The sequence below is a fragment of the Mesoplodon bidens genome (assembly GCF_964165515.1).
Source record: "Mesoplodon bidens genome assembly, chromosome: 14".
In the NCBI taxonomy this organism is placed as follows: Eukaryota; Metazoa; Chordata; class Mammalia; order Artiodactyla; family Ziphiidae; genus Mesoplodon; species Mesoplodon bidens.
This window is the reverse complement of record NC_138170.1, coordinates 57,529,685-57,557,661: the sequence shown is the minus strand read 5'-3', so window position 1 is coordinate 57,557,661 and position 27,977 is coordinate 57,529,685. Positions and strand designations below refer to the sequence as shown.

The 27,977-nt window shown below is 42.8% G+C and overlaps 1 long non-coding RNA gene across 3 annotated transcripts in view; it reads left to right on the top strand.

Moving 5' to 3' along the window:
• The window catches only part of LOC308627404, a 118,258-nt gene that overhangs the window by 67,977 nt on the left and 22,304 nt on the right, over positions 1-27,977 (top strand). For 2 of the 3 annotated variants that reach the window (XR_014017400.1, XR_014017401.1), the window contains exons 3-4: positions 4,268-4,390; positions 8,467-8,593. This is a non-coding gene — a long non-coding RNA (uncharacterized lncRNA). Of the gene's footprint in view, positions 1-4,267; positions 4,391-7,355; positions 7,408-8,466; positions 8,594-27,977 lie in introns of those variants that run through there. The other variant, XR_014017402.1, reaches the window with a different exon arrangement.

Sequence of the window (27,977 nt, the reverse complement as noted above, 5' to 3'; positions counted from 1 at the left end):
TTCAGAGTGGAGGTCAAAGGTCTCCAGACTAAAAAATGCCCTTAACTGAAGCCCAAGTTATGCAGGAAGGAGTCCCAGCTTCTGCTGTTAGGCCGGAGAGGCTGACCATGGAGCATCCTTGACCTTTCTCTGCCTCCCAGAGGTCCCGTGAACTGGGGTCCAGTGTGTCCTCTAACACCCCACGGAGGTTCCTCGTGAAAGGCCTCTGCTGAGTTTGCAAGGACACAAAAATGGAAATGCCTGAGGGGAGAGATTTTTCCAAAGTTCTTGGCTGTCAGAGAGATGAACATCATCAAATGGCTCTGAAAGAAAAGATGAAAGAGATCAACATTGTAAGCCATTGGGAGATTAGACTGTCCAATTGACTTGGTTCGAGATGAGGCAGAAGCCAGAGCAGAGATAATTCTGCACTGGAATTGCTAGCATTATGGGCAAGGTTTCAGGGAACTTATCAGAAAAGGTTAACTTGAATGGGCACTAATGAGTTGACTCCAATCCAGGAACAAGTAAGACCATAACAACCAGCACAGAGAGGTGAGATGCTATGCAATTATAACATCCCCTAGGGACAGGAATTGGGCTGCAGGATGAGATTGGCTGACCCCTGCCCAGTGAGCAAATGATGAGGTATTTAACTAAAATGTGGACTGTGAATATGCCCAGAAGAATTCTTAATGCATGCACTTGAAAACTTTAGCTCTCTCTCTCGTTTTTATTAAATCCCTCTTTTGGACAAAGGACTAAACTAGATGTGGGCAGATCTTTAAAATACGTAAGATCGGGTCTACCTGAGCCTTGTGTATTGTAGGTACTCAGAAAATGGTTTATTTTATTTTATTTTTTTTTGCTGTACGCGGGCCTCTCACTGTTGTGGCTTCTCCCGTTGCGGAGCACAGGCTCCGGACGCACAGGCTCAGCGGCCATAGCTCACGGGCCCAGCCGCTCCGCGGCATGTGGGATCTTCCCAGACCGGGGCACGAACCTGTGTCCCCTGCATCGGCAGGCGGACCCTCAACCACTGCGCCACCAGGGAAGCCCAGAAAATGGTTTATTGCTTATAATGTAATAGGGCTCATCCCCTGTCATGGGGTGGGGGGTGGCTATGGCCAGGGTCTTTAAAGAGTGAGTGATAGTGACAAATGTTCAGAATGTCCCACAGTGGTCTATAGTGCCCAGTCCACAGATGGGCTGCCCCTCTGCTAGGACAGGGCTTTATCAGTTTATTCCAAAATGGGTAAATGTTGAGTGTTCCCTTGGCCTTAGAAGAGGTAAGACATAGCACAGGGCATTAAACATAGCACAGGGCATTAATGCAAGTCTTCAGTTCAGGCTGGGGGGGTCAGATGTGTGTATTAACATATATTTCGAAATCAGGAAAGCAGTCTTTCCCTCATCCTCCTCATTTCCAAAATTATCTTTACGAGATATTCTCTATTGTTTTCCCAGTGCAGTTAGGTCGTAGTTTGCCTTATAAGGAATTTTAGAGTTTTAAGAGCTCTCACTATAGGAAGTTTTTCCTGCTGTTCTGCCTGAGTTGCCTTCTGCTTAATTTTAGTTCATTATGTCTGTAAAGACAGGGAGGGTTTTATGGGGCAAAAGGCCCAGTCATCGTGGGAAGAATGAATCATTTCAAGAACAGTGAGATGGGCGCAAAGGCAAAGACAGCTGAGGGGCAGGAAGCTGGGGGTGGGTGGGTTATTGAGAACAGCATCAAAAGTCTGTCTTTTCTCTCTGTTACTCCCACTAGGGGGTGCCCAGCATTCCAGAATAATCACTGTCACTAGGAAGTTGAGGTTTGAGGCGGCATTTCCTCCTAATAGAAGGGCAACAGCTGATCCAGGTTTCCTGCATCTCTGCCCTGATTTGAGAAGAGATCTGGGGATGGGGTGTAGGGAGGACAGGGATTGGGATTGAGGGGAGGGGTCTCAGATCAGTAAATACACTAATGCCTCTCAAGCATTTGAGGATTCTCAATCCGTGGAAACCTCTGGCGATATCCTGGGTTCTCTAGGACCCACTGGCCTTAAAGTCATTGGCTGGAGTAATTATGGATCAGAAAAGTCCTCCTGGGCCCAGGAGAGGTGATGATATTTCACCCCTGGGGCTAAAGAATTTAGGGTAATAAGAAATGAGCAGGACTGAGAGATTGGTTGCAGACCAGGGATGGAATAAAGATCAAAGATGAGGTGAGATTCTGAAATAGAATGGGTTACAGGTATGGATGAAGGTCAGGGAGAGGCGAGGGTATTTTGAGGGTCTCAAAACATCTAGGCCCTCAGAACGGTCACAGCATAACTTTTAGTTATGAATGGTTTTGTGAAAAGAAAACGGAACTTGGACTTTGGTAGATGGGAGTTCAAATTTCAGCTCAAGCATTTAATAGTCATATGACCTTGGGAATTTTTGAAAGTTATCCAATATCTTTTTTTAAAATATATTTTTTATTGAAGTATAGTTGAATCACAATGTTGTGATTTTTTAAATTTATTTTTTATTGAAGTATAGCTGAAGTACAATGTTGTGCAACATCTTTAATCCTCAATTTTCTCATCTTCAAAATGGGACTAATGATACTAGGGCTACTTGAGAATTTAACAGATATAAAGGCATATAAAGCACTGAATAAATCTATTTTCTCCCTTTTCCTTTTTCCCATTTTGAAATGGCTGAGGTCAAGGAAAGGAGATATATCTAGTCCTTCAGTTCTTGTACCCCAAGATGTAGGATATCAGAACTGCAGCCCTGAGGTCAGAGGGTCCTCTTGGGCCTCTGGGGTTTTCTGCACCACAGAACTTCAGTGAGTATTCAGGACATGCTGCAGACGTCCTGCCCTCTTTGACCCTGTGGACCAATCCTCATACTTTGCAGGCTTTTGAGCCATAATTTAGAAACCAGCCTCCAACTAAATTTATAGCGGTCACCATCTGGTCCTGAGGCCTTCAATCTCCGAGAATTAAACTATCTTGCCCACACAAAGCGCCAAAGCCTGGCCTGGAATCCAGGTATTACCAGTTAGTCCATGTTAATATGACAATAATTCACAATTCTCTCAGCATAGTTTTACAAAGTATGGTCCATAGACCACCTGTACCAGCATCAGCAGGTGGGCTTGATAAAATATGCAGATCCCTGGCCTCCTGCCAGACCTGTGCAATCAAGGCTCTCTAAAGTTTAAAAGCAAAGGCTTAGAAAGTTAACCAGTCCCAGGTTACACTTTTACATGGAAACACAATGCCTTAATCCTCCAGAGTGCTCTTTTGTAGAGGAAGAATGGGGCTCTTCAGCAGACTTCTCATTGCTTTGAAAATCATACCCTACAGGTGTTTCTGACGCTGCTTATTTATAGAGCCAACTCTGTCCCTAGCCACTTACTTACTTCCCCTGGAACTTCCTCAATGTTGGAAACATCACTGTGAAGGTCACAGACCATTTCTGTGGACACTGAGCCACAGTGATAACCTGGCTTCCTGTCAAGGCAGTTGGGGAGGGGAGAGTGTTCTGGTTCTTGTTTCTGGGGATGGGGGAGGGGCCACCAGGATAAAGGATGATCACCAGCTGCCCCTTCCTTTGCACTGACAGGGCACTTGCTGCCAGTTTAGCTGTGCTTAGGCTGAGGATTGGGGCAAAAATCAGCCCTTCCTCTAAAGCTGTGAACTCTGATCTCTCAGCCTAGAGGGAGATGGGCTGTGGACATGTGAACAGACTCCACGAGCTTCCTCCTGACGGCAAGGCCTGCATGAGCTGGCTTTTCAGAAGGAACTTGTGACTGTGGATCACTCTCCAGAGAGACAAACCTTTTCAGACTTAGAGAAACGGCAGTGGCAGCAGCCTCTGCATTAAGTTTTGACCAGCTCTTAACAGCCCTCTGAGTTACACGGTTCACCCTGACCTCCGGGGCGTCCCTGCACTGCATAACTACAGCGGCTGTTCAGGGCATACTGGGAGCTGTGGAGAAATTTTGCAGTAAGGATTCACATCAGCTTCAAAGTGCCCAGAATGAGCATTAAAATGCTGCCAGGAAGACAGTTGTTGCTACGTTAAATCTCTGGGGGGACAAAGTGGGAAACGAAGGTTAGTAAAATAAAACAAAACAGGTCATGGCTGGGAAGCAACCTGTCCTCAGTACCTAACCACATGGAGCTGGTGTCGGCCTCCTTCCGAGAGGGGCTGTGTCCCTCCCTGAATGGGATACCGATAGTAAAGAGCTCCCCCCCATAAGGCATCCTTTGCACCCTCCCAATCGATTCTTTCCCTTTTTGTTTTCTAGGAACAGGAGGATTCATCTGACTTAACTGGAGATGGCTCCCTTCCCCATGTATTGTTCCATTCCTAAAGCTTCCCTCCTACCGGGCTCAGTGAGAGCAGATGGGAAGAGGCACCCACCTCAGAGGTAAAAGTTCACAGATACAGAGCTACCCCTCTGCTGGGCCCCAGGCGAAGAAAACTCCCAATCTCTTTCTTGTATTCATTGGGTTCTGCTGAACCTGGAAAGGAAATAAATTCCAAAGGCAGGAAATGACCCAGAGACCATAACAATATGTGAAAAGCCAAACCGGTGCTTCCGTCGCTTTATTTCAAACTATTCTAATCTGTGTCCCAGGAAGCCTAACCCATTACCAGATGGAGATCTGTTTTCAGATGCCTCTAGGCATCTGCCACTCCTGGCTGGTGACGTTTGCGCATTTCAAGAAGGTTGCCACTCCTGGCTGGTGACATTTACACCTTTCAAGAAGGCAAACCTCTCGCGATAGCTTCAAACTTCCAGAGAGGTGCAGCCCCAGGAAAGTCCTTGGGTCTCTGGCTGACAGCACCAGCCACCTCATGCGCTTCACTGTAGCTGTACTGTTGCTGGCCTCCAGCCTAGAATGCTAGCATACCGAGGCTGTTCTTGAAGACTTGCAGAATCTGAAATCACAAAGCCGCATGTTGCCAGAAAAGGCTGGCTCCCTTGCCTGCTTCCTAATCCCTTCTCACCAGGCTTTCCTAAAGAAACCTGATGAGTCAGGAAGGAAGAAAACGTGTCTGAGACAGAGCTGGGGTTGGACTGGTCTCTCTCATCACTTCTGAAAGTTCCTCCCGTTTCACTATGCGGGGCATGTTTGGGGATTCGGTTGTGCTTTTCCTGTTTCCTCCTCTATCAGCTCTCTCTTTGAGGACCACTTCATTTACCACTCACGAAATCAGCTCGGCAAAAGCGGGAGGCCCTCTGATGAGGAATTCATCACTGCTGCAAGGAAGTTTTTTTTTTAAATTAATTAATTTATTTATTTTTGCTGTGCTGGGTCTTTGTTTCTGTGCGAGGGCTTTCTCTAGTTGTGGCAAGTGGGGGCCACTCTTCATCGCGGTGCGCGGGCCTCTCACTGTCTCAGCCTCTCTTGTTGCGGAGCACAGGCTCCAGACGCGCAGGCTCAGTAATTGTGGCTCAGGGGCCCAGTTGCTCTGCGGCATGTGGGGTCTTCCCAGACCAGGGCTCGAACCCGTGTCCCCTGCATTGACAGGCAGATTCTCAACCACTGCGCTACCAGGGAAGCCCTGAAAGGAAGTTTTGACTTCACTTTTGTCCCCAGGAGCATGGCAGGGAAAACCTCCCACCTCGACTCCCAGGTGGAACCATCATTCAGTTGCTTTGTTCTGGCCCGGGGGCCTGTGCGTTTCCTAGGCTCTTAATTTTTACTGAACGCCCTCCATCAGTCTTCCCACTGACGGCTGTGTACCAGTTAGATTTTAAACCCAGTGAGGTGGCTTCTGGGATACCTTGCTTCACACAGGTATCCTGCTAATCCCTTCCCCAGGTAATCAGAAAGTAGCTATAGTTGAAATGAATAATGTGCCCAACTCTTTCAACACTTTCGAAATGTTAAACAGATTAAAGTATAAAAAATCCAATATATTTGTTGACATCTGGTTTATAGAAAATCTCCAGCAAGAAGGAAGGAGGGAGTTCAACATCAGGCTGGGTGAAATGGGAGCAGCAGTGAAGGGCACTGCTCTCCTGCGTTCTGGCATCAGATACCTGTTCTGGAGTCCCGGTGTCTCTGTGCCGCTATCTACAATTGTGTGCTGTTTGTTATGAAACATGCTTTAAAAAGTATGTTCTGATAAGCTTGGATTTATCCTTGGCGATGGAATGTAGTTTCCATTACAAGACAGTAGCTTAATATCAGAGGTAGGTTGTATCAACTATATGAAGGTGGTAATAGACAGGAGATAAAAGAACATAGGGGATCTTTTTTTTTTTTTTTTTTTTTTTGCGGTACGTGGGCCCCTCACTGTTGTGGCCTCCCCCGTTGCGGAGCACAGGCTCCGGATACACAGGCTCAGCGGCCATGGCTCACGGGCCCAGCCGCTCCGCGGCATGCGGGATCTTCCTGGACCAGGGCATGAACCCATGTCCCCTGCATCAGCAGGCGAGCTCTCAACCACTGAGCCACCAGGGAAGCCCAACATAGGGGATCTTTATGAAAAGGAGTGGGGAGAGAGAGAGAGGCAGAGAAAGAGAAAGTCTTTTTTGTTGTTGCCAGGAAGAGACAATCTTGCAGGGAGTGTAAGATATATGAATTTTGCCGTTTTAAAAAAATTTATTTATTTATTTATTTATGGCTGTGCTGGGTCTTCGTTTCTGTGCGAGGGCTTTCTCTAGTTGCGGCAAGTGGGGGCCACTCCTCATGGCGGTGCGCGGGCCTCTCACTATCGCGGCCTCTCTTGTGGAGCAAAGGCTCCAGGCGCGCAGGCTCAGTAATTGTGGCTCACGGGGCCAGCCGCCCCGCGGCATGTGGGATCCTCCTAGACCAGGGCTTAGAACCCATGGCCCCTGCACTGGCAGGCAGATTCTCAACCACTGCGCCACCAGGGAAGCCCCCTAGTGTAAGATATATGAGTCTCTCTCTTTCTCCCCTTGCCTCTGCCTATGGAAAAGGAGCCAGGAAAAGCTAGAAACAGGATGCAGAGGGAAGCCATCTCTCCGAATGTTGGTACTAGCCATATTGTTCATATTATGATGATGACGACAACTGTAATGATGAAGAGAACATATTGACCCAGATGAAAAAACAAAGGCTTTGATTTCAAGCCATGCTTAAGTCCCAGAGTACTCCTGTTAGAGCCATTTACATGACCCAAGGGACAGGAATTTAGGGTGAGTGAAATAAATATAATTGGAAAGAAAAATCAGGATTAGATTAAAATGTGATTGAGAATGGTTAAAAATTAGGAGAAAGGTACCAAATTCTACCTATTTTTGTACTGCTTTCAGTCTTGATCTAATGATCTGTTAAAAGATAACATCATGAGTTAAAAACTGTATTCTCTTTTTTAAACTGAGGTATAACTGACATGTAACATTTTATTGGTTTCAGGTATACAACATAATGATTCGATATTTGTATATATTGCAAAATGATCACCATGATAAGTCTAGTTAAATCTATCACCATGCATAGTTACAACATTTTTTTTCTTGTGATGAAAACTTTTAAGATCTACTTTCTTAGCAACTTTCAAATATGCAATATAGTATTATTAACTGTAGTTACCACACTGTATATTATATACCCATGACTTATTAATTTTATAACTGGAAGTTTGTACCTTTTGACCTCCTTCACCCATTTTGTCCCCCTCCCTCACTCCCCCAGGAACCACCCATCTGTTCTCTATTTTTATTTATGAGCTTGGTTAAAAACTGTATTTTTATTTAAATGTATAACAGAGCAAAAGATTTTGTTCTGTTCTCCAAGACACATATTTGGGATGCCTGGCCATTGGGAGCCTTCTCATCCTCTACAGCCTTTACCAGAGACAAAGAACAGAGGATGGAATACACAGCTTCTTGAGTGCTAGCAGTGAAAGGTCGGAGTTATAACATGACAGTAAATGTTATATTCTGCTTAATCCCAACTTTAACAGAGGTAGTTGCTAGACACTTAAAGTGGGTACTTATATTTTACAAATGGGAGAACAGAATCAAAAATGGAAAAAGAATAGAGCCAGGAATCCCAAACTATGTGCTAGTTGCCCAGGACTCCGCAGCAAACTCATGGACGTCCCGTGGCATAGGCTAAATGTTGAGGGAGATGTGGTGATGCTTGACATCTGTTGGCCACCAGGTGAACTACTTGGTCAAGTTCGTTCACAGTTTCAACATTAGATTGTGCTGCACTCCTTTCAAAGATGTCTTATCTTTGAGAAGCTGGATTTTCAGCAGCTGTTATAAAATGCAAGTAGTAAGTGAAAATCAGTGTGAACACGAGGTGAATAAGTGGTGGTGTCTATACAGGTTCCAAGGTTTGAGAGACGATGTTCAATGCCTGGCATACATATCCTTTTATAAATGACTGTGGTTAAGAACAAAATAAAAATATTTTTTCTTTCAATTTATGTGTATTATATTTTCAAATGGCTAAGTTGTTGGGAACTTTCTACTGGATAAATGAGATTTATGTTAGGTTTTTTTTTCTTTTGGCCTAGGTGCTCTGTGAAAAAATTACTGAGACACTAAGATGCTGTGAATTGGGAAAGTTTGGAAACCTCAAGATTAGAGCTATACACACTGTCTCAAAGGGCAAAGGTGGATTTTAATGGCTTAAGCTCAATGGTGAGTATAGAAAAGTGATTCAGTTTTTTTCCCCCAGACCATTCAGGGCACTGCTCACAGTGGTTCCCCTGTTTCCACATAAAATGAACATTCTTAGTCTGAATGTTTTTTATTAATGGAACTATTTGGTCGACTATTAAAAGTTGTCTTGTACAATGCTTCTTAAACTGTCTTCCAATCTGTCATGGACTATGTGATAACTTGTGTTAACTTGGCTAGGCCAGGGTGCCCAGACATTTGGTCAAACATTATTCTGGATGTTTCTGTGAAAGTGGTTTTTTAGATGAGATTAACAGCTAAATCAGTAGTTGAATAAAGCAGATTGCTTCTATAGTATGGGTGGGCCTTATCCAATCAGTTGAAGGCCTTAATAGAACAAAGACTGAACTCCCCTGAGCAAGAAGGAATTCTGTATATATAAACACACACACACACACACACACACACACACACATCCTGTTGATTCTGTTTCTCTGGAGAACTCTGACTAATATAGATTGATACTTTTAAAAAATGCAATAAAAATAAATTTTTAGGAAAACAATCATATGCTTAAATATTGTGGAAATGTTAAATTGTTATAAAAGTTTCTAAACGCTTGCTTTCAGTTTCCATATTTAGTTTGTCTGATTAGTAATAGTCTGATTAGTAATAGTAATAATAGTCTTTTGTAAATAAGTTCATTTGTATCATTTTTTTGATTCCACATATAAGTGATATCATATGATATTTGTCTTTCTCTGTCTGACTTCATTTAGTATGATAATCTCTAGGTCCATCCATGTTGCTGCAGATGACATTATTTTATTCTGTTTTACGGTTGAATAATATTCCATTGTACGTATATACCACATCTTCTTTATTCATTCATCTGTTGATGGACATTTGGGTTGCTTCCATGTCTTGGCTGTTATATATAGTGCTGCTATGAACACTGAGGTGCATGTGTCTTTTCAAATTAGAGCTTTCACCTTTTCTGGATATATGCCCAGGAGTGAGATTGCTGGATCATATGGTAACTCTATTTTTAGTTTTTTAAGGAACCTCCATATTGTTCTCCATAATAGCTCTACCAATTTACATTCCCACCAACAGTGTAGGAGGATTCCTTTTCTCCACGCCCTCTCCAGCATTTATTATTTGTAGACTTTTTGATGATGGCCATCCTGACCGGTGTGAGGTGATAACCTTATTGTAGTTTTGATTTGCATTTCTCTAATAATTAGTGATGTTGAGCATCTTTTCATGTGCCTGTTAGCCATCTGTATGTCTTCTTTGGAGAAATGTCTGTTTAGGTCTTCTGCCCGTTCTTTGACTGGGTTGCTTGGTTTATTTTTGATATTGAGGAGGGGAGGGATAAATTAGGAGTTTGGGATTAATAGATACACACTCCTATATATGAAATAGATAAATAACAATGTCCTACTGTATAGCACAGGGGACGATACTCAGTATCTTATTATAACCTATAATGGAAAAATAATCTGAAAAAAATACATATTCTTATATATATAATACATATTATATATATTCTTTGATATATATAATATGTAACTGAATTACTTTGCTGTACACCTGAAACTAACATAACATTGTAAATCAACTATACTTCAATTAAAAAAAAAAAAGTAGGGTTTCCCTGGTAATGCAGTGGTTAAGAATCTGCCTGCCAATGCAGGGGACACGGGTTTGAGCCCTGGTCCAGGAAGATCCCACATGCCGCGGAGCAACTAAGCCCGTGCGCCGCAAGTACTGAGCCTGTGCTCTAGAGCCCGCGAGCCACAACTCCTGAGCCCATGTGCCACAACTACTGAGCCCATGTGCCACAACTACTGAAGCCTGCGTGCCTAGAGCCCGTGCTCCACAACAAGAGAAGCCACCGCAATGAGAAGCCCGCGCACCACAACGAAGAATAGCCCCCACTTGCTGCAACTAGAGAAAGCCCACACACAGCAACGAAGACCCAACACAGCCAAAAATAAAAATAAATAAAATAAATTTATTTTTTAAAAAGTGTTTAAAAAAATGTAAAGTAAAAAAAGTAGATATTAACAGCTGCACTTTATAAATAAGCTGCACTTTATAAATAAAATCTTCATGGAGATAAAAGAAACTGCTTGTAGAAAAGACCTCATGGGTGGGTGACTCAAAGCCCCCCACCAAAGAAAAAGAATTTGTGGAACACACTTTGTGTAGCATTGATCTCATAAAAAATGTAAATGCATCTGTACGTGCACACATGTATTATTTACTTTTTATTTTGAACTAATTTTAAATTTACTGAAAAGTTGCAGAACTGGTACAGAGCTTTCCCATATATTCCCTCACCCAATTTTAACATCTATACAACCGTAGTACAATTTTCCAAATGAAGACATTAACATTGGTACAAAACTATTAACTAAACTGCAGAGCTTATTCAAATTTCACCAGATATATTTTAAATAGTGAAGTCACTACTCTAGGATGTGCAACTTTAGTAGATACTGGGCCAGAAGATTTTTGCAGAATGGGTTGAAAGTGTTGCTTTGTTTTATTTGTATATCAGCCAGCTGAGAATAGAAAAATTTGACAGCAATTGTGGATTGTTCTATAGAAGAATATACAAACCACAGACCTCAATTAAAAACATCTCACATATTGATCGAGCCAGTACCGCAGTTCCTAAGCTTGACTATCATTTCTGCCAGAAATAACAAATTCTTTTGTATTTAGAGAGATTAGTCACTTAATGACAAAATGCACTGAAACATGATGCTTGAATGTGAATCTGAAATGGTATGCATTTTTGGCCAAGCGATTGTTTTCCATCTCTTCTGTAAAGTCTTTTATGACCTTTCATAGGTAGAACCCACCTTAACGGCTTTTTGGGCCCCTACCATAACGACTTCACAGACGTCTGTTATGGCATCTGTAACAGTTGCTGTAATTTGGGTAGGTACCTGCTAAACTGTGAGCAACTTGTGGGCATAACTGTGTCTTGCTCACCCTGGTAGCTCAGTGCCTGGCCTAATGCCTGAAGCATAGCAGGCCTGCAGCACATGCTCGCTGAAGGAAGAAAAGAATGAATTCAACACACAATAAGTTCGCATCAACATTTTTTTCCTACCTGATCTTGTTGGGAAAAGAGCCCGTAACTCGAAATTATTCTAGTGAAAAAGACAATGGCACATATATATTAAAAAGGAAAAGCTTTCAAGGGCCTTGTGTTTGAGAAACAGGCTTTGAATGCCAGGTGTGACTTACGGACTGAATAAAGAATATCACTGTTACGAACAGCACAAGTGTCTGTGTGCTGACTCACTTTAGGTGTATTGTACTCTGCAGGTAATTTTATCCACCTGAGTAAAACTCGATTTCCACTTAGGCTGATGTGTTATTAATAGTTATCATTATTATTCAGCATTTCTACAGTATGTGTTTTCAAAGAGTTATGTTCCTCATCCTTAATGAGCTATGCAGACAGAGGTAATGAAAGGTAACCTAGTCTCCCATGTAGCTGGTATTCAGTACATTGTTATTGATTGATTCATTACTGAAGTCAGGGACAGGTGGGTGCAAACTTGGAGGAGGAAAGCCTCCCTCATTTTTACTCGGAGGAAGAGTGGGGAGTTGGGGGCAGGCAGACAAAGGTTGGAGAGGGAAGGAAGCAGGAATTCCTCCCAGATGGGAATGGGGCAGCCATCTGAATCCCTGACCCACTTCAGCAATCCTCAGGGCACTCTGGAATTACAGACACATCATGTTTATTTGCCCTGTGAAGGAGTATCCTTTGGGATCGGAGCTGCTGTTTCTTAGGAACAAACTGTTTAGGGATTGCTTTTATGAGTCTGGGGTCAGTGGTCAGCATTCTACGTATGCTTATATCACCTGATTATAAAACTGGGAAAAAACAGATACCAAGAAAAATTTATGGAAATTCAGAACATAAAAGCTGATTAGGGAGATATTCTCATAGGAGGTGTTGCAGTTATGGTAGGGTGACTAGCGACAAGGAAAGTGTTGATCCTAAATGTCCCTAGTGGCCAAGCACAGACGAAATGTGTCTTTGAGAAATGGAGAGGAGAAGAAGTTTGCCTTCTATTTGCTGGAAACCTCACTTCCTCCTAGAAGCCCTGCTCAGTGGCTTGCTCTGGTTCTGTCAATTGAGAGATGAAAGGATTTTGACAGTGCGGGTTGGAATTAAGCTTGGGTTGTTGGCTTAAAAAATAATGTATTAGGTCTCTGGTAAGTACTCAGAAAATCCTTCCTCCTGCCTTTTATCTTTTTTTTTTTTTAAATTAGCACATGACATTTGTGTACTTTGGTCTCATTGGGCAATGACCACAAATATTTGTCTGGAACACAACTTGGAAGAAAGGAAAATTGAGATAAAAATACAGACCTTTCCTGGCACTTGGGTTGGCTGGGAGAATTATGGAAAAGCTCAGGGAAATGTGCTGCCATAAGCTCAAAAATCTACTTTGTCATGGGCCTGGCAGGCCAGGTTAGCCTGGAGCCATACATGAAGGCCACCAGGGAAGTAAAAGAACCAGCCTGGAGCTCTCAGAAAGGTGGCAAAGCGGATTTCTCTTTTCTTGGGTAGAAGCTCAGATCCAGAAGTCAGAGACTGTTAGGAGGATTAAATGAGATAATGCCTGCCAACGAGACTGACACACAGCCTGGCACCTAGCAGATGCTCACGACAAACTGGATTTCCTTCGCTGCTGTGACTTCATAAGGCCTGGGAGTGGGTGTCTAAAGACACTGTCTCAGACGATGGCTTCATGCCATGTTGGTATTCTATACTTTAGAAAACACTGGAAAGTTGGACTCGTGCAAACTCCAAATTCTTCCATTCTGGTTGAGATGAGCCATAGCTAGGGATGCAGCTCAGTTTCTTCATTTGCAAAATATTATGGTTCTGGGAAATAATCTTGTGACCTGAATGAGGAAACACGCCTGATATCATTTCCTCAGATAATAATTGGTCTGGATTTCAACTCAGAAGAGAACCCTAAGAACTCCCACCCACAGGGACCACTGCTATTTCTATTTGGGGCAAGGACCCAATCTCTGGGATACCTGAGCTAAGATTTCTTGGTAGTACCGTACCAATTTCTCACAAATATTTGGCTTGGAAGCCTAAACCAGGGAGAAACACAGAGCTTTGATCCCAGCTGCTTCATTCTCCACCAGCATTGTCATAACATCGAGTCCTACTATTTGTGACCACCTTGTGACCAGGCAGTTCTTCCTGCGTCATCTCCCTGGCCAAAAGGCAAGTCCCTGGCCATGTATCCTTTTTAGCCCCTTATCCCACTGTGGTGCTGCATGTTCTCTACCCATGCTTTTATTTGCAGTCTCTTCTCAACTGGATTCTTCTTGTCAGCTTTAAAGCATACTCAAGACGCCCATTGAGAGGGGAGTGGGATGAGTGGAGACAACCGTATCCCAACCGTACATTCTTCTCAAACCATCACATTCTCTTCTCCCCTTTCTAGAGACTTCTAGAAAGAATATACTTGTGGACTCTATTTGCTCACTTCCCACTCACTCCTCAGGTCACTGTCTATCACAGGTCACAGGTCAATTTGCTATCTCCTTTGTAGCCTTATCTATTCTTCTCAGGTCAATAATATTAAAATACCCAAGGCTCACTCCTGGACACTCTTCTCTCCTTATTCTATATTTTATTCATGCCAAAAATGTTTCCCCAGCCTAGATCTCTCCTCTGAGCTCTAGACCCACGTATCCAACTTCCTACTTAACATTTCCACTTGGGAAGTCTCACAGACATCTAAAATGTAACACATCCAAAACCAAACTCTTTTTTTCCAATTTTACTTTTTTAAATTGAAGTATAGTTGATTTATAATGTTGTGTTAATTTCTGCTGAATAGCAAAGTGACTCAGTTATACATATATATACACATTCTTTTTTTATATTCTTTTCCATTATGGTTTATCACAGGATATTGAATATAGTTCCCCGTGCTGTACAGTAGGACCTTGTTGTTTATCCATCCTATATATAATAGTTTGCATCTGCTAGTGCCAATCCATCCCTCCCCCACACCTCCCCCTTGGCAACCACAAGTCTGTTCTCTATGTCTGTGAGTCTGTCTCTGTTTCATAGATAGCTTCATTTGTGACGTATTTTAGATTCCACATATAAGTGATATCATATGGTGTTCGTCTTTCTCTTTCTGACTTACTTCACTTAGTATGATAATCTCTAGGTCTATCCATGTTGCTGCAAATGGCATTATTTCATTCTTTTTTATGACTGAATAGTATTCCATTGTATATATAATACATACCTCATCTTCTTTATCCATTTATCTGTCAATGGACGTTTAGGTTGCTTCCATGTCTTGGCTATTGTGAATAGTGCTGCTCTGAACATAGGGGTGCATGTATCTTCTTGAATTATAGTTTTGTCCCAAAACCAAGTTTTTGATCTCCCCCCGCCCCACTTTAAATCTCTTCATTGCTCCCTATCTCACTGAAGGGTTAAGCAGGCCAGAACTTGGAGGCTCCAGGACCCTTTCCTCTGCTTTACCCTTCACATTCAATTTTGCCTTCTAAACCTCTCCTGAATCCATACTCCTCTCCCTTTGTCCTTTCCCACTATCCTAAGCTACCATCATCTCTCACCTAGATTGCTGTAAAAGCCTCCTTACTGGTCTGTCTGCAGCCATTTTGACCTTTGCCTCTCACAGTGTATCCAGAGTGATTTCTTCACCTGATCTTCACGTCCACCCCTACGCCACCTGAAAATGGTTAAAATACTTGAATGCCTTTCCATTATTTTAGGGTACAATATTCTTAACCGGCCCTGCACCCATACAGCTCTATCTCAAACCATGCTCCACCATGCTTCCTGCACACCAGTCACTCTGGTCTTCTTTCACTTCCTTTTACTTGCTATGCTTCCCCTCCCCAATTGCTTTTTGCCCCTCTCCATCTTGTAACTTCCCCCCTTTCTTCAAATCTTAGCTTAGTCATGGCTTCCCCAGGGCTATCTTCCCTGACCTCTATACCCAGGGCAAATCTCTACCATATGACCCTGGGTACTTTTCCTTCATATGCTGATCATGGCTGTAATTTTATATTTATTGGTATGACTATTTGGTTCAAATAAACTTCCCACTGACTGTAGACTCCATTAGGGTAGGGACTTTGCCTGGTTTTCTGTGCCTAGAGCCAGCACAGTGCCTAGTACATACATAGAAGATGCTTGGTAAATGCATTTGTTGAACAAATGAATGAATGAATAAATAAATGAACATAGACTTTTGTTTACTGTAATTCCTTTGGCTCCCTTTTCTTCTGACTGTTTCACCCATGCCCTATCTTTTATCTAGTCATTGGAACCTCAATCTTGAATTTGGCTTACATGTCCAGTGCCATTGCTGGGTCTCCTTTCTATTATTGGTAAGGAAACTCATGAGATTCTGCATAACCTTTGGACGGCATCCTCCTGTGGACACTTCCTCTTCTGCAATAATTTTGTTATTATCAGGATTCTGTTCAGAACTTCAGACTTAGGTAATAAGAGAGTACCACCTGAGGGGGGCAATCTCCCACCTAGAACAATAAGATCATGCAATTGCAGGGAACCCTTGGTGATCATTTAGTTTAATTTCTCAAGCGAAGCAGACATCCTTTCTGTACCACTTCTGACAGATACTAGTAGCTAACGTTTATTGAGCATAGACCAGTTATTGTCTTAAGAACATTGATACAGATGAACCCATTGAATCCTTTGTAACCATAAGGGTACAGTTACCATCATGCATCTTTCATAGATGGAGAAATAGTGGAATGCCTGTCTAAGTCATACAAGTAATAAGGGGCACAGTCAGGATTTGAACCCATTGTCAGGCCATTGTCAGAACCAGAGCTTTTAGCCACCGTGCTATGCTATGCTACCTTTGTAGTTAGCCAACGTTTATGTGGACACTTCCAGGAGTAGGAATTCACTCCACTGTGAACTGGATACTAGCCATTTTTCCTAGTTCCAGCCTCTAAAACTATCCAGAATAGCCTGCTCCAACTTCCATAGACAGTCATTCAAATATTTTCAAAGACTAAGAGTAATTTTTGTCTGTTCATAAAAATAGCATATGCTTATTGTAGAAAACTTGGAAAAGTTCAGAAGAGTATAAAGAAAATAAGAATCCTTGATAACCAAGGAGGAAATAAATGTTAACTGCCAAGAATCCATTAGCGTTTTGTTGTTGTTTTTAATATCTATATTTCATTAAGGGCCCATGTAAAACCTGTGTCCAGCCAAGACACCTAGTTCTCTGTCACATGACCTTTTCCATCAAGCCAGATTTTTTTCCTTTATATAAAATCCTAAATGTAAAATTTTACATTTATCCCTTATAAACTATATTTTGTTTGTTTTGATTCTTTCTTCCATACTACTGAAACTCTTTGAATCTAGATTCTGCTACCTAATATGTTAGCCTTCCAGCTTTGTGTACCACATGATTTTGATAAAAGGGCTTTCCAAATGTTTATTCTAGGAGTTGATAAAATGTTGAGCAGGGGGCTTCCCTGGTGGCTCAGTGGTTGAGAGTCCGCCTGCTGATGCAGGGGACACGGGTTCGAGGCCACAACAGTGAGAGGCCCGCGTACTGCAAAAAAAAAAAAAAGTTGAGCAGGGAAGAGCCCTGTGATATTCTATTAGGGCCCTCCTTCTGGTTTCACATGAGTCTTTTCATCAATCATTTAGGATGGCTGCTCAAGAAAATACAAATCAGTGATCACTTCTCAATTTCTAAGTGCTCACAAGTCATCATTTAAATACTTCATTCTAGAACTTTCCTGGAAATCCCTGTGTGCCAATCTGTTACTTCAGACTTTTCTCTGCAGTGGAAGGGGCTGTGTGTAGAGAAACTGGCCCTGACTAACATTTAATGGGGCTGAAGAAATGATCCCACGGGTATACATTGTCTTATTCTTTCTACTTCAGGAGATCAGCTTCCTGTCAACATACAGGAAACTGGAAAGCTGCAGTCTAATAATATAGCCACTGACAGGAAGATTGTTGTTTAGTTTGCTCTTCCAGATTTCTCAATTGAATAATCTTGGTGAAGAATGACTGCTTCATATTTTTTTTATGACTTGGATCAACTTCAAGCCTACCTGACTTTATATAGTAGATGGGCTGCTTCCATGTTGCATATAAATTTTTTTGGGTGGAAGTCAAATTCTACCTAAAATGTACTACTGTGGGAATTTCCTTTTTAAGGCCATCTTGTATTGAGACATTTTATAAAGTCAGGGATTCTTCAGTGATTTATCTCTTTGGATTTTAAAAATCAGAGTTGTTTAAAGCAAAGCAAAATGATGCTGCATATTTCTTTACTTTTAGAAATGTCAGGTAACATTTTTTGTGATTGTCAATCTGAGCAAATAGGATTGGGAAGATCTTGGGACTACCTGGCAGCCAGCTAATGAGTAAAACCCGAGCCTCTATCTTAAGTCACATTCTCACCTCACCATTCCCTGGTGCACTCCTACTGATGGAAGATTGCTTCTTTTGATTCCCCGATTGATGTTTTTCTTGTTTTCCAACTGTCTCCATCAATAGCCCAAAGAGAATTACATTGAAGCATCTTCTCTGAGAGTCCTCCTGTCGCTCAGCTGCAGGGGGCGGGGCTGGTGGTCACGGAGAGGTGTCTGTCACACATCTGTGTTCCTCGTTCCCTTGGGTTGGAGCTGTGTGGAGGCCAGAGCCTCAGCTTGTTCACCTCTGGGTCTCCATAGGACTAGCCAGAGCCTCCCAGGAAGTGATGTCACCACATATTCATTGACTCAACGGTGACTCCCAAACTCGAACAGGAACCAGCTGCAGGGAATACCATGACGCCCACCCTGTTGTCACCAAGGGGACCATGATCGTTTAGACTGGCTTCCTGAGATTGCCCTCCCCTGAACTCCTGCAGTATTCTGAGGCTCACTGGTCCTTAACCAATCTTCTTTTTTTCTATAGTGTGTGTATGTGTGTGCAAGCATGTATATGTTGTTTATACACATGAATAGTCTGTCTAGGTTTCTGTGTGTAGTATGTCTCCAAGGCAGGTACTGTGCCTTAATCATAATCCCAACCCCTAACCCTAATCCTAACCCCTATAACTTTAATCCCGACTTTGATCCTAACCCTAAATCTCAAATCCCAGAGCCTAACAAAGATCCCTACTCATAGTCAGTCTTTAATAAATGTTTGCTTTTTATTGTGAATATTACTATGATCTTAAAATAACTAAAATCACCAGAAACTAAAACAGCCATACATTTTCTATGTAGTATTATTCAATGAGAATTATAGTTTAGAATGAGCATCCCCTGACAGCAAAAGAGCCAGGAGATTAAGATACCTTGAGTATAAATTTTCGTGTTTGGTAAGTAACTCAGCATCTTATTGCTGACAGTTAATCTATATGGAGAAGTTCAGCTAACCTTGTCAGTTAATTGGAGTAGCTTCTTGATCAAGACCACACCATTTGCCAATAAAGCTTGTTTAAAGTGTGGTCTCTTTCTAGTTCCCATCCTCTCATCACCCTGATTTCATAGGATAATTTTATAGATAGCTTAAAACAAAATAATATAAATGAATCAATTCATTTAACTAGAACCCCTTAATATCCTACTTTTAGTTCCATGACCAGCTACATAATTTGTGGGACCCAGTGCAAGATGAAAATATGGGGTCCCTTGTTATTAAGAATTTCAAGATGGTGACAGTGGAGCACTAAGCCCAGTGCATGCCCATGGAGCTGGCCCTGCGTATTTTACAGATGGGGGACCCTAGGTCTAGAAAGGCATAGCAAGACACTGCCAGGCCCCGCTGATGGGTGCTGGAGAGATGGTTAGAACCTGGTCACTGGACAGTTGGAAACTGCTCCCACCTCTTGGTTTCCCATTCATGGGCTTCTCCCACTACCCAGCATCATCACAGTTGGGCAACTGGGATACATACCGGTGCTGTCAACTGGACATTCTGCTCTTAGCACTTTCATTAGTTGTTCCAACCCTTAGCCTGATTTCTTTCTTTTTTTAAAAAATATTTTCTATTTATCTGTTATCTATCTATCTATCTATCATCTACCTAGATATTTGGCTGTGCCAGGTCTTAGTTGCGGCACATGGGAACTTCGTTGCCGTGTGCGGGATCCTTGTTGCAGCACGCGGGATCTTTAGCTGCGGCATGTGGGATCTAGTTCCCTGACCAGGGATCGAACCACGGGCCCCCTGCATTGGGAGCATGGAGCCTTAGCCCCTGATTTCTTGCCTAACTCCACACCTGAGCTAATTTGCCAACAGCTGCCCCTCATCGTCAGCATGACCTCTTCCACCAGTTTTCTTGGAAACTCTGAGGAAATTTTGTGAGATGCTGGTGGAAAGAAAGCTGATGAGAGACATTTTGCAGATTGGATTTCTCTCCTTGGCTCTCGGAAGCAGAAGGGATGCATTTCTTCACAGCGAGTTTCTCCTCCCTTCCCAAATCCCAACATACACTCATTCTTAAGTGCAAGCCTACATGTCTTGGCTAAAACAGCCTCAGGATAGGTTCCTGAATACATTGGATATTAATAAAGAGAGGGTAAGAAATTCCATTTTGAAAGTGTTTCAAATAGAAAATATTTTATGTCAATCCCTGGGAAATCAATTCCCAATCTCTGGCTCTATCTTAATTCAGCTCCATCTTGAATTAACCATGTCTGTTGTTTGCCAGAATTCCATGGACTTGAGAATGTGTTAAAGAATTTCATTTCCTTCTTTCTCCCCAGAGGGACTGCAGAGTCAGTGACTGTAGGAATTCAGACCCCTTTACTGTGCCAAACTCCCCCAAGCCACAGACATTGCATTAACTTCGGAATGTGGCCAAGCCAGTCCCTTTGAGAAGGAAGCACTGCTGCCCTGAGCTGGCATCTGTGCTGACACAGCCTTGCATCTAGCCCACAGGCTGTGTTTTGAGTTGATTAGTAAAATTCAAGCAAGCCTGAAGAAACCCTCAATTCAAAAAAAAACAAGAATAGGGCTTCCCTGGTGGCGCAGTGGTTGAGAGTCCGCCTGCTGCTGCAGGGGACACGGGTTCGTGCCCCGGCCCGGGAGGATCCCACATGCCGTGGAGCTGCTGGGCCCGTGAGCCATGGCCGCTGAGCCTGTGCGTCCGGAGCCTGTGCTCCGCAAGGGGAGAGGCCACAGCAGTGAGAGGCCCGCGTAACAAAAAAAAAAAAAAAAAAAAAAAAGAATAGCCAATTTAAAGAAAATCATGGTGGAGGGTGAGGGATGGAAATTTCACATTATTTCTACATAACAGATAATGAAACAGGTTCCAGGAGATTTGAAAAGAATCTAATTAAAATTATTTATATAGGGCTTCCCTGGTGGCGCAGTGGTTGAGAGTCCGCCTGCCGATGCAGGGGACACGGGTTCGTTCCCCGGTCTGGGAAGATCCCACATTCCGCGGAGCGGCTAGGCCTGTGAGCCATGGCTGCTGAGCCTGCGCGTCCGGAGCCTGTGCTCCACAACGGGAGAGGCCACAACAGTGAGAGGCCCGTGTACTGCAAAAAAAAAAAAAAAAATTATTTATATAATTTCACATTTTCCCCCCCTCCAAACTTTTAGACAGGACTGATAGCCAAGCCAAAGCCATCAGTTTGATGCTGGCTGTGCACAGTTGATAGGCAACATTCCTGTGAGTCCTCCTTGCTGACAGGGAGCACCCTGGGGAAATACCCAGCAAATGGAAGACACAGTGGGGTCCTTAAGGCACTTCTCTATAAGGGGGTAGATAAAATAAAGACACAAAGGCAAAGGAACACTTTAATAATGATATAAGATAAGCTACTACGGACCAAGTGCAAAAAACAGACATGCTACTTGTAGCGGTGAGGAGCAAAATGAAAGGATTAGGTCAGTGAACCAGGGAGGGCTTCCTGTAGGAGGCACCATTCAAAGCAGAGTTTTGAAGGTGATCTGGGTGAAGGGAAGAGGAGGGAGGGCCATCCCTCTGGGAACTGAGATGATACTTGGATTATCTAGATGACAAGTCTGCTTTTTCCCTTAATTATTGTATCTTATCCATCACATATTGTGTTCTAAATGATTCAGACTGCTCTGTCTGCATAGACCTGATCTCCAAGGTATCCTTGACTGGATGTGCAGGTATTTGTAGGTAGACTATAAAGTGCCACATAGAGTGGGAATGTATAATGTGAAACCCTAATTCTGGATAAAAGTGCCAAGATGTGAACTATGCTGCTTCCTTTTACTAATTACTCATTTCTGACAAAAAAGCAGGAGGCTTAATTCACCCCTAGGGCAATTTAAAAACACTCTTGTCAGTTAATTCACTCCCACCCCTGCTCCCCAAATAGTTTTTTTGCTTTCTCATTTAAATCATTTTAAAAGTTATATCTTTCTTTCTGATTCATGACTGTGTAAATCATTTAGCTAGTTAATCTGGATAAAATTAACACTTTCCTCTAAGGCAAATATACTTTGTTCTCTCTGGGAATATCATACCTAGAAAAGAGCTACAGATTACTTGTTATAAATGTGGGCAACTTACATGTGCATTTTGTGTATGTCTCGATCAGTACCTTCCCCATAAGTGAGCAAAAGACTTTCTCTACCAAGTAACACAGGCATCAGTTAAAACAGGAATTTAGGGCTTCCCTGGTGGCACAGTGGTTGAGAGTCCGCCTGCCGATGCAGGGGACACGGGTTCGTGCCCCGGTCCAGGAAGATCCCACATGCCGCGGAGCGGCTGGGCCCGTGAGCCATGGCCGCTGAGCCTGCGCGTCCGGAGCCTGTGCTCCGCAACGGGAGAGGCCACAACAGTGAGAGGCCCGCGTACCGCAAAAAAAAAAAAAAATTGGTTTCAAACAGCTGTCAGAATGATTCCCCCCTTTCTTAGGGCATTCATTAGAAAATAAAATCCGATATATTTAAGAAACAAACCAACCTATACGCCTGCTGTTCTGACTTGTTTTAAGTGTTATTTCTACTTACAGTTTCCTGTCGGCATCCTGCTGTTTCTTTAATATGAATTCTGCACTGGGGAAGAGAAAAAACCTCGGCATTAAAATAAAGCCCTGACTTTTCGTCACTTCTCTTCCTGTTCATCTGTGTTCAGATCCAATTTGCTTGGAGGTTGAAAGGAACTAAAATGTCAGAACCATCACTGAGAGAGAAAGGAGGGACCTCTCTGTTCCTAGAGTTGGCTGAAGGATGGGGCTGCCTTTAGACTAACGATAAGCACCCTCTTCCCTCACTGCTGGGCTTGGGTGGCCCATATGGCTACCAGAGTACTGGAAAACCGGTTCAGGTTCCCGGGTTTGGTTTCCCAGCTGAGAGTCCTCCTTGGTACCAGATGATGTTCTGGTACCTTTGAGCCTGTCCCAGAGGCGCATGGGAGTGAGTGAGCGATCCGGGGAGAACTTTGATCCCAAAGCTGGCCTCTGGGTTTGGTAAGGGTGGGAGGCTGCATGAAAATAACCGGGGGACTGCTGAGGTGGCAGCAGAGATGATGCGATGTGATCAAAATGTACAGGATTATGGTTTTTCTCCGCTGGATCTTTTAAATTAATTTTTTAAAAATTCTGGAAAATTTGAAACATACCAAAGAAGGTAAAATAAAATAATAAACTCCCGAACATCCATCACCCATTTTCAGTAATTATTTACTCATGCTTTTCACACCCCCACCAACTTCCCTTTCCTGTATTATTTTTGAAGCAAATTCAAGACATTGTATCATTTCATCTATAAATAGTTTGGTTTGTGTCTGTAAAAAATAAAGACTCCTTTAAATAACTATAACCATAATCCCATTAGCACACCTAAAAGTAATTAATAATTAATTCCTTCATATAATCAAATAGCCAGTGTTTAAATTTTCAGTTGTCTCATAAATAAAATTTTTAAAATAGTTTCTTTGATCCAGGTTCAAATAAACTCCCACAATTTGATTGGTGGATAAGTTTATGAAGTCTTTCTTTCTCTCTTCTCTGGTGGCGCAGTGGTTTAGAATCCGCCTGCCAATGCAGGGGACGTGGGTTCAAGCCCTCGTCCGGGAAGATCCCACATGCCGCGGAGCAACTAAGCCCGTGCGCCACAACTACTGAGCCTGCGCTCTAGAGCCCACGCTCTAGAGCCCGCGAGCCGCAACTACTGAAGCCCGTGTACCTAGAGCCCATGCTCCATAGCAAGAGAAGCCACCGCAATGAGAAGCCCGTGCACTGCAAGGAAGAGTAGCCCCCACTCACTGCAACTGGAGAAAGCCACGTGCAGCAACGAAGACCCAACACAGCCAAAAATAAATAAATTAAATAAAATAAACTGTTTATTTTGGAATAAATGTAGATTTACAGAAAAGTTTCAAACACAGTATAGAGAATTCCTGTGAATCCTTCACCCAAATTCCCCTAATGTTAACATCTTACATGTTGATGGTATATTTGTCAAAACTAAGATATTGACTTTGGGACATTGCTATTAACAAACTTACAGGCTTTATTCAGATTTCACCAGTTTTTCCCTTAATGCCCCTTTTCTGTTCCAGGATCCAGTTCAGGACGCCACAATCCACTCAGTCACTGTGATTTCTTACACTTCTCCGATTTGTGACAGTTGCTCAGTCTTGTTTGTCTTGATATGATCAGGTATTTTATAGAAAGTCCCTTGGTTTGGATTTGTCTGATGTTTTCTCATGATCAGACTGGGATTATGGGTTTGAGGGAAGAATATCATAGACGGTAAAGTGTCCCTCTCATGGGAATTATATCACGGGGTACATATCACTATGACCTTACGTCTCCTTAATCTACCTCTCTCTGTCTCTCTGTCTCTCTCTATCTCTGTCTCTGTCTTCCATTGCAAATTACTTGTGGAAGAATCTGTAGACTTTTGTTCTGTTTTGTTTTTTAACATAGAGAGGCCATGGGCACTTTTAGGCGGAGATACAGCGTCCTCTGCTTCAACCCCGGGCTTCTTTCCAAACAGTTGCCATCTCAACACTTCCTGTTCATTTGTATCCCATAACATCACAAGACAGGGTTAAATAGAAGTCTAGGTTACACTGCAGGCTGCATGGCAGGCTTTGATTTTAAGTAGATGCTGGAGAGAAGGTCTGAGAAAAAGACATCCTTCATAGGAAACACATTAAAAACTGCCTTGAAGGCTGGTTCCTATGTCATTGAAATATTTAGATAAGAACACACACACACAGACACACTCACCATGAAGAGGTACACAAATATATTATTGTTATTGGAAAGAGGAGACATACACCAAGACTTCAGAGAATCCTTATAAACGGACAGCTACTAGGCTGCACTGGTGATGATTAAACTCTTTGGGTTGACATTGGCTCCAGCTGGCCGGACCCCTTAAGTTTTCACGTGGCAGGATGATGCCAGCACAAGTGAACAAAGAAATAACAACCTTCTTCTTCTTGAACACAGTGCTTTACATTTTACCATGTGTCTTTGCCTGTGTTATTTAACATCATTGTTGAAATACTTGAAGGTAAAGTGTGAAGTATTGTCTTTCCCCGGATAAGGAAAGTGAGAAGGCTGAGAGAGGTCTTGTGACTTGGTCAGATGGCTGGTTATGGATGGAAATGAGATGAGAAAACAGGTGTTCTTCCCCTGTGTGCTTTTGTCAGATAGATTCAGGCAAATGGCTTCCAGGATCAACCTTTGAGGACTTTTTGCTTTAGTACCAAACATCTCAGGATGAATGATTAAAATTAGAATTTAAAGTTATAGCCCCAAGTTTCTCATAGTGAACAGTCCAAATGTTGGTTTAAAGCACCAGATTTGTGCTCTAAATCCAGTTGAATGTTGCTATATTGATAGATATGTTCAATAGTAGGCCTGGGTGGGTGGGGGAATACACCCCATTCTGCCTTGACTAATGAAGCTCAGGCAGCAGCTCTAATCCTTCCAGGGCAGGGTCATGGTCAGGAAGACCAACAGCTGACAATGCAATTGGAGGTGCTCCTAGGTTCTGAGCTTCCCAAGGGCAGGGTCACCCTTGGAGCCCACATAGCTCAGCTTCATGGGAGCAGAATGATACTTCTGCTCCATCATTAACATGAAAGGATTAATTGCAAAGCTTAGAACGCGAGGGGATGGTGAGAGAGAGGAGTGATTCACCAACGCGCTCCCAGGAAAAGAAAGCCAGCACTAAAACACATCTTAACATCTCAGATATAATTTCTATCTCTGGTAATGATGATGCTGACACCAGAGTGCTTTTGGAATGGGGTCCCCTTGTTAACAGAGGAGCGAGTATAAAGTGGATGAAAAACTCAGCCTAACGAAAGTGACTTTCATATCCCTTTAGTTTCACAAGTAGGATTCTGTGGCTCTTTTGTCTTGCTTGGTCCATGGGCAGTGAGTTTAATGATGCTTCACACTGAGTGTGCCTCAACCATGGTGAGGTATTTCAAGAAAACTCTAGTTGGGGTTCTGGATTCTTGGACCATGAATAATTTTAAGGGTGGCAATAAAAGCTGGAGGAACTCCAGTCTCAGCAGGGGTTTTCAAAAGGCGGTGTAATAATGAAGCGTGCGGAGCCCTGGGTGGTAGGGCCTCGGGACTCCTGCTCTGCCCCAGCTGGCTCTGTGTCCTTGATCTTACACTTAACCTTGCTTTCTGGGTGCCAGTGGAATGTGCAGATAAAACTCTCCCTGACCTGCCTAAGAGGTATGTTATGAGAAACAGCTGATTGGGAGTATAAAATGTTGGGGAAGTCTGAAAGGAAGAAAAAAAATTACATTTTGGAAGCAGAAATTGCTTAATAACAAGCAGTGACAATGCCTACACATTGGAATTTTGTAGTCATAATGAAGATTTATTTGGCATTTTGGATTTGTTTTTTCAGTAAGCAGAGGCTATTTGGGGGAGTTGAGAAAAAGGAGAAAAGGGAAAGAAAGTTAAAGTGTCAGCAATAATCTAGGTATATAATCTACCAAAAATTCTACTGATTGACAACTCTTTCTACTTATATAAAAAAGATCTTCTGATTATGATTATTCACACCATGTCTGTTTTCCACATTGTTTCATAATTTGAGGTTCCTTTTCCTACCCCATGCTCCTAGCAATTGTCTAAAGCTAGAAAAGCAAAATCATTTCAAATGTTGGCCCTCTGAGGCCTTAGAACAATGGCTGACCTAATTTTTTCCACAAGTCCTATTACTGAGCTTGGGTGTCTCACCTTTTTAGCCTTCCAAACACAGGCTTATCTTGGGGACCTTATGAAACCCTGTGCCTAAGAATAGCCTGGTGGTTTAAAAACAAATAGACTAAGCCCTGTGTGAGCCTCCCTTGAAGGGCATTTCTAATTCCCTCTTAAAAGCCTGAGCTTGGATCAGAGTTGGTAGTATTACTTGGGGGTCACCTGCTGATTCTAGTTTCCCCTCCGCCCCCCTTGTCAAGGTCTTGCTTCCTCTGACTTTTCTCCGAGTTCCAGGATACGCCTGGGTCATGGTGAAATGTGGACACTGGTGAATGTAGCCAGAGGATGTGGCTCTCACTTCAGATCCAGAGACTGAAGGCTCCTGGCTGGATGAGGAGAATGATTAACCTCACAGCAGCTGCGAGGCCAAAGTTGTTCCTACCTCTCATAGACCAAATCCAGATCTTGCTGGGCTCAGAGGTTAATACATCGGCAGTGTCTTAACCACTGGCCCCCCTCAGGGTTCCTTGTTCTACTGCTCTTGCATTAGATGTCTCTGCCTAGCCCTGGCTTGTCCCACTGGGGGGACAATCCGAGGACTGGAGAAACTTACTTGGTCATAATTTTGCTACTAGATAAAGGCCTGTGTCTGCTTCCCCCCGTCACCTTAGCAGGTATCTTTGTTCCTATTCCTCCACAGGGTTCATGCCCACTCACAGGACACTTTCCCTGGGTGGTTCAACTTTCTAGAAGATTCAATGGTGTCATCTTATTCCCATCTTGAGCAGGTCTTAATAAATTCCCTCTGGGTTACACATTTGCTAAGAGCGTGGCCTGGAGTGAGAAGAGAGACCTGGGCTAAGGCTCAGGAGACGGGTGTTCTAGGCCCAGCTCTGCCACCTGCTTCATGGCCTAGGAAATTCCCTTTATGTTCTGAGGATATTATTGTTCTTGCTTGTAAGTTGAGGCGATTAGACTCAGATCATCTCTAAAAGCCTATGCTGTGATACATATAAAATAGATTTGGTAAAAGGTTCACGGTTTGTAACATTCTGGTCATATGCTCTATATTTATGTGTATAAGTGCCAGTAGATCAGAGGGAAAAAAATAAATTGGTAAAAGAAACAACTATTCTCACCTTTTTTAAAGCACGGAAGTCAATTATTTTTAATGGAGTTTTACCTCCTCA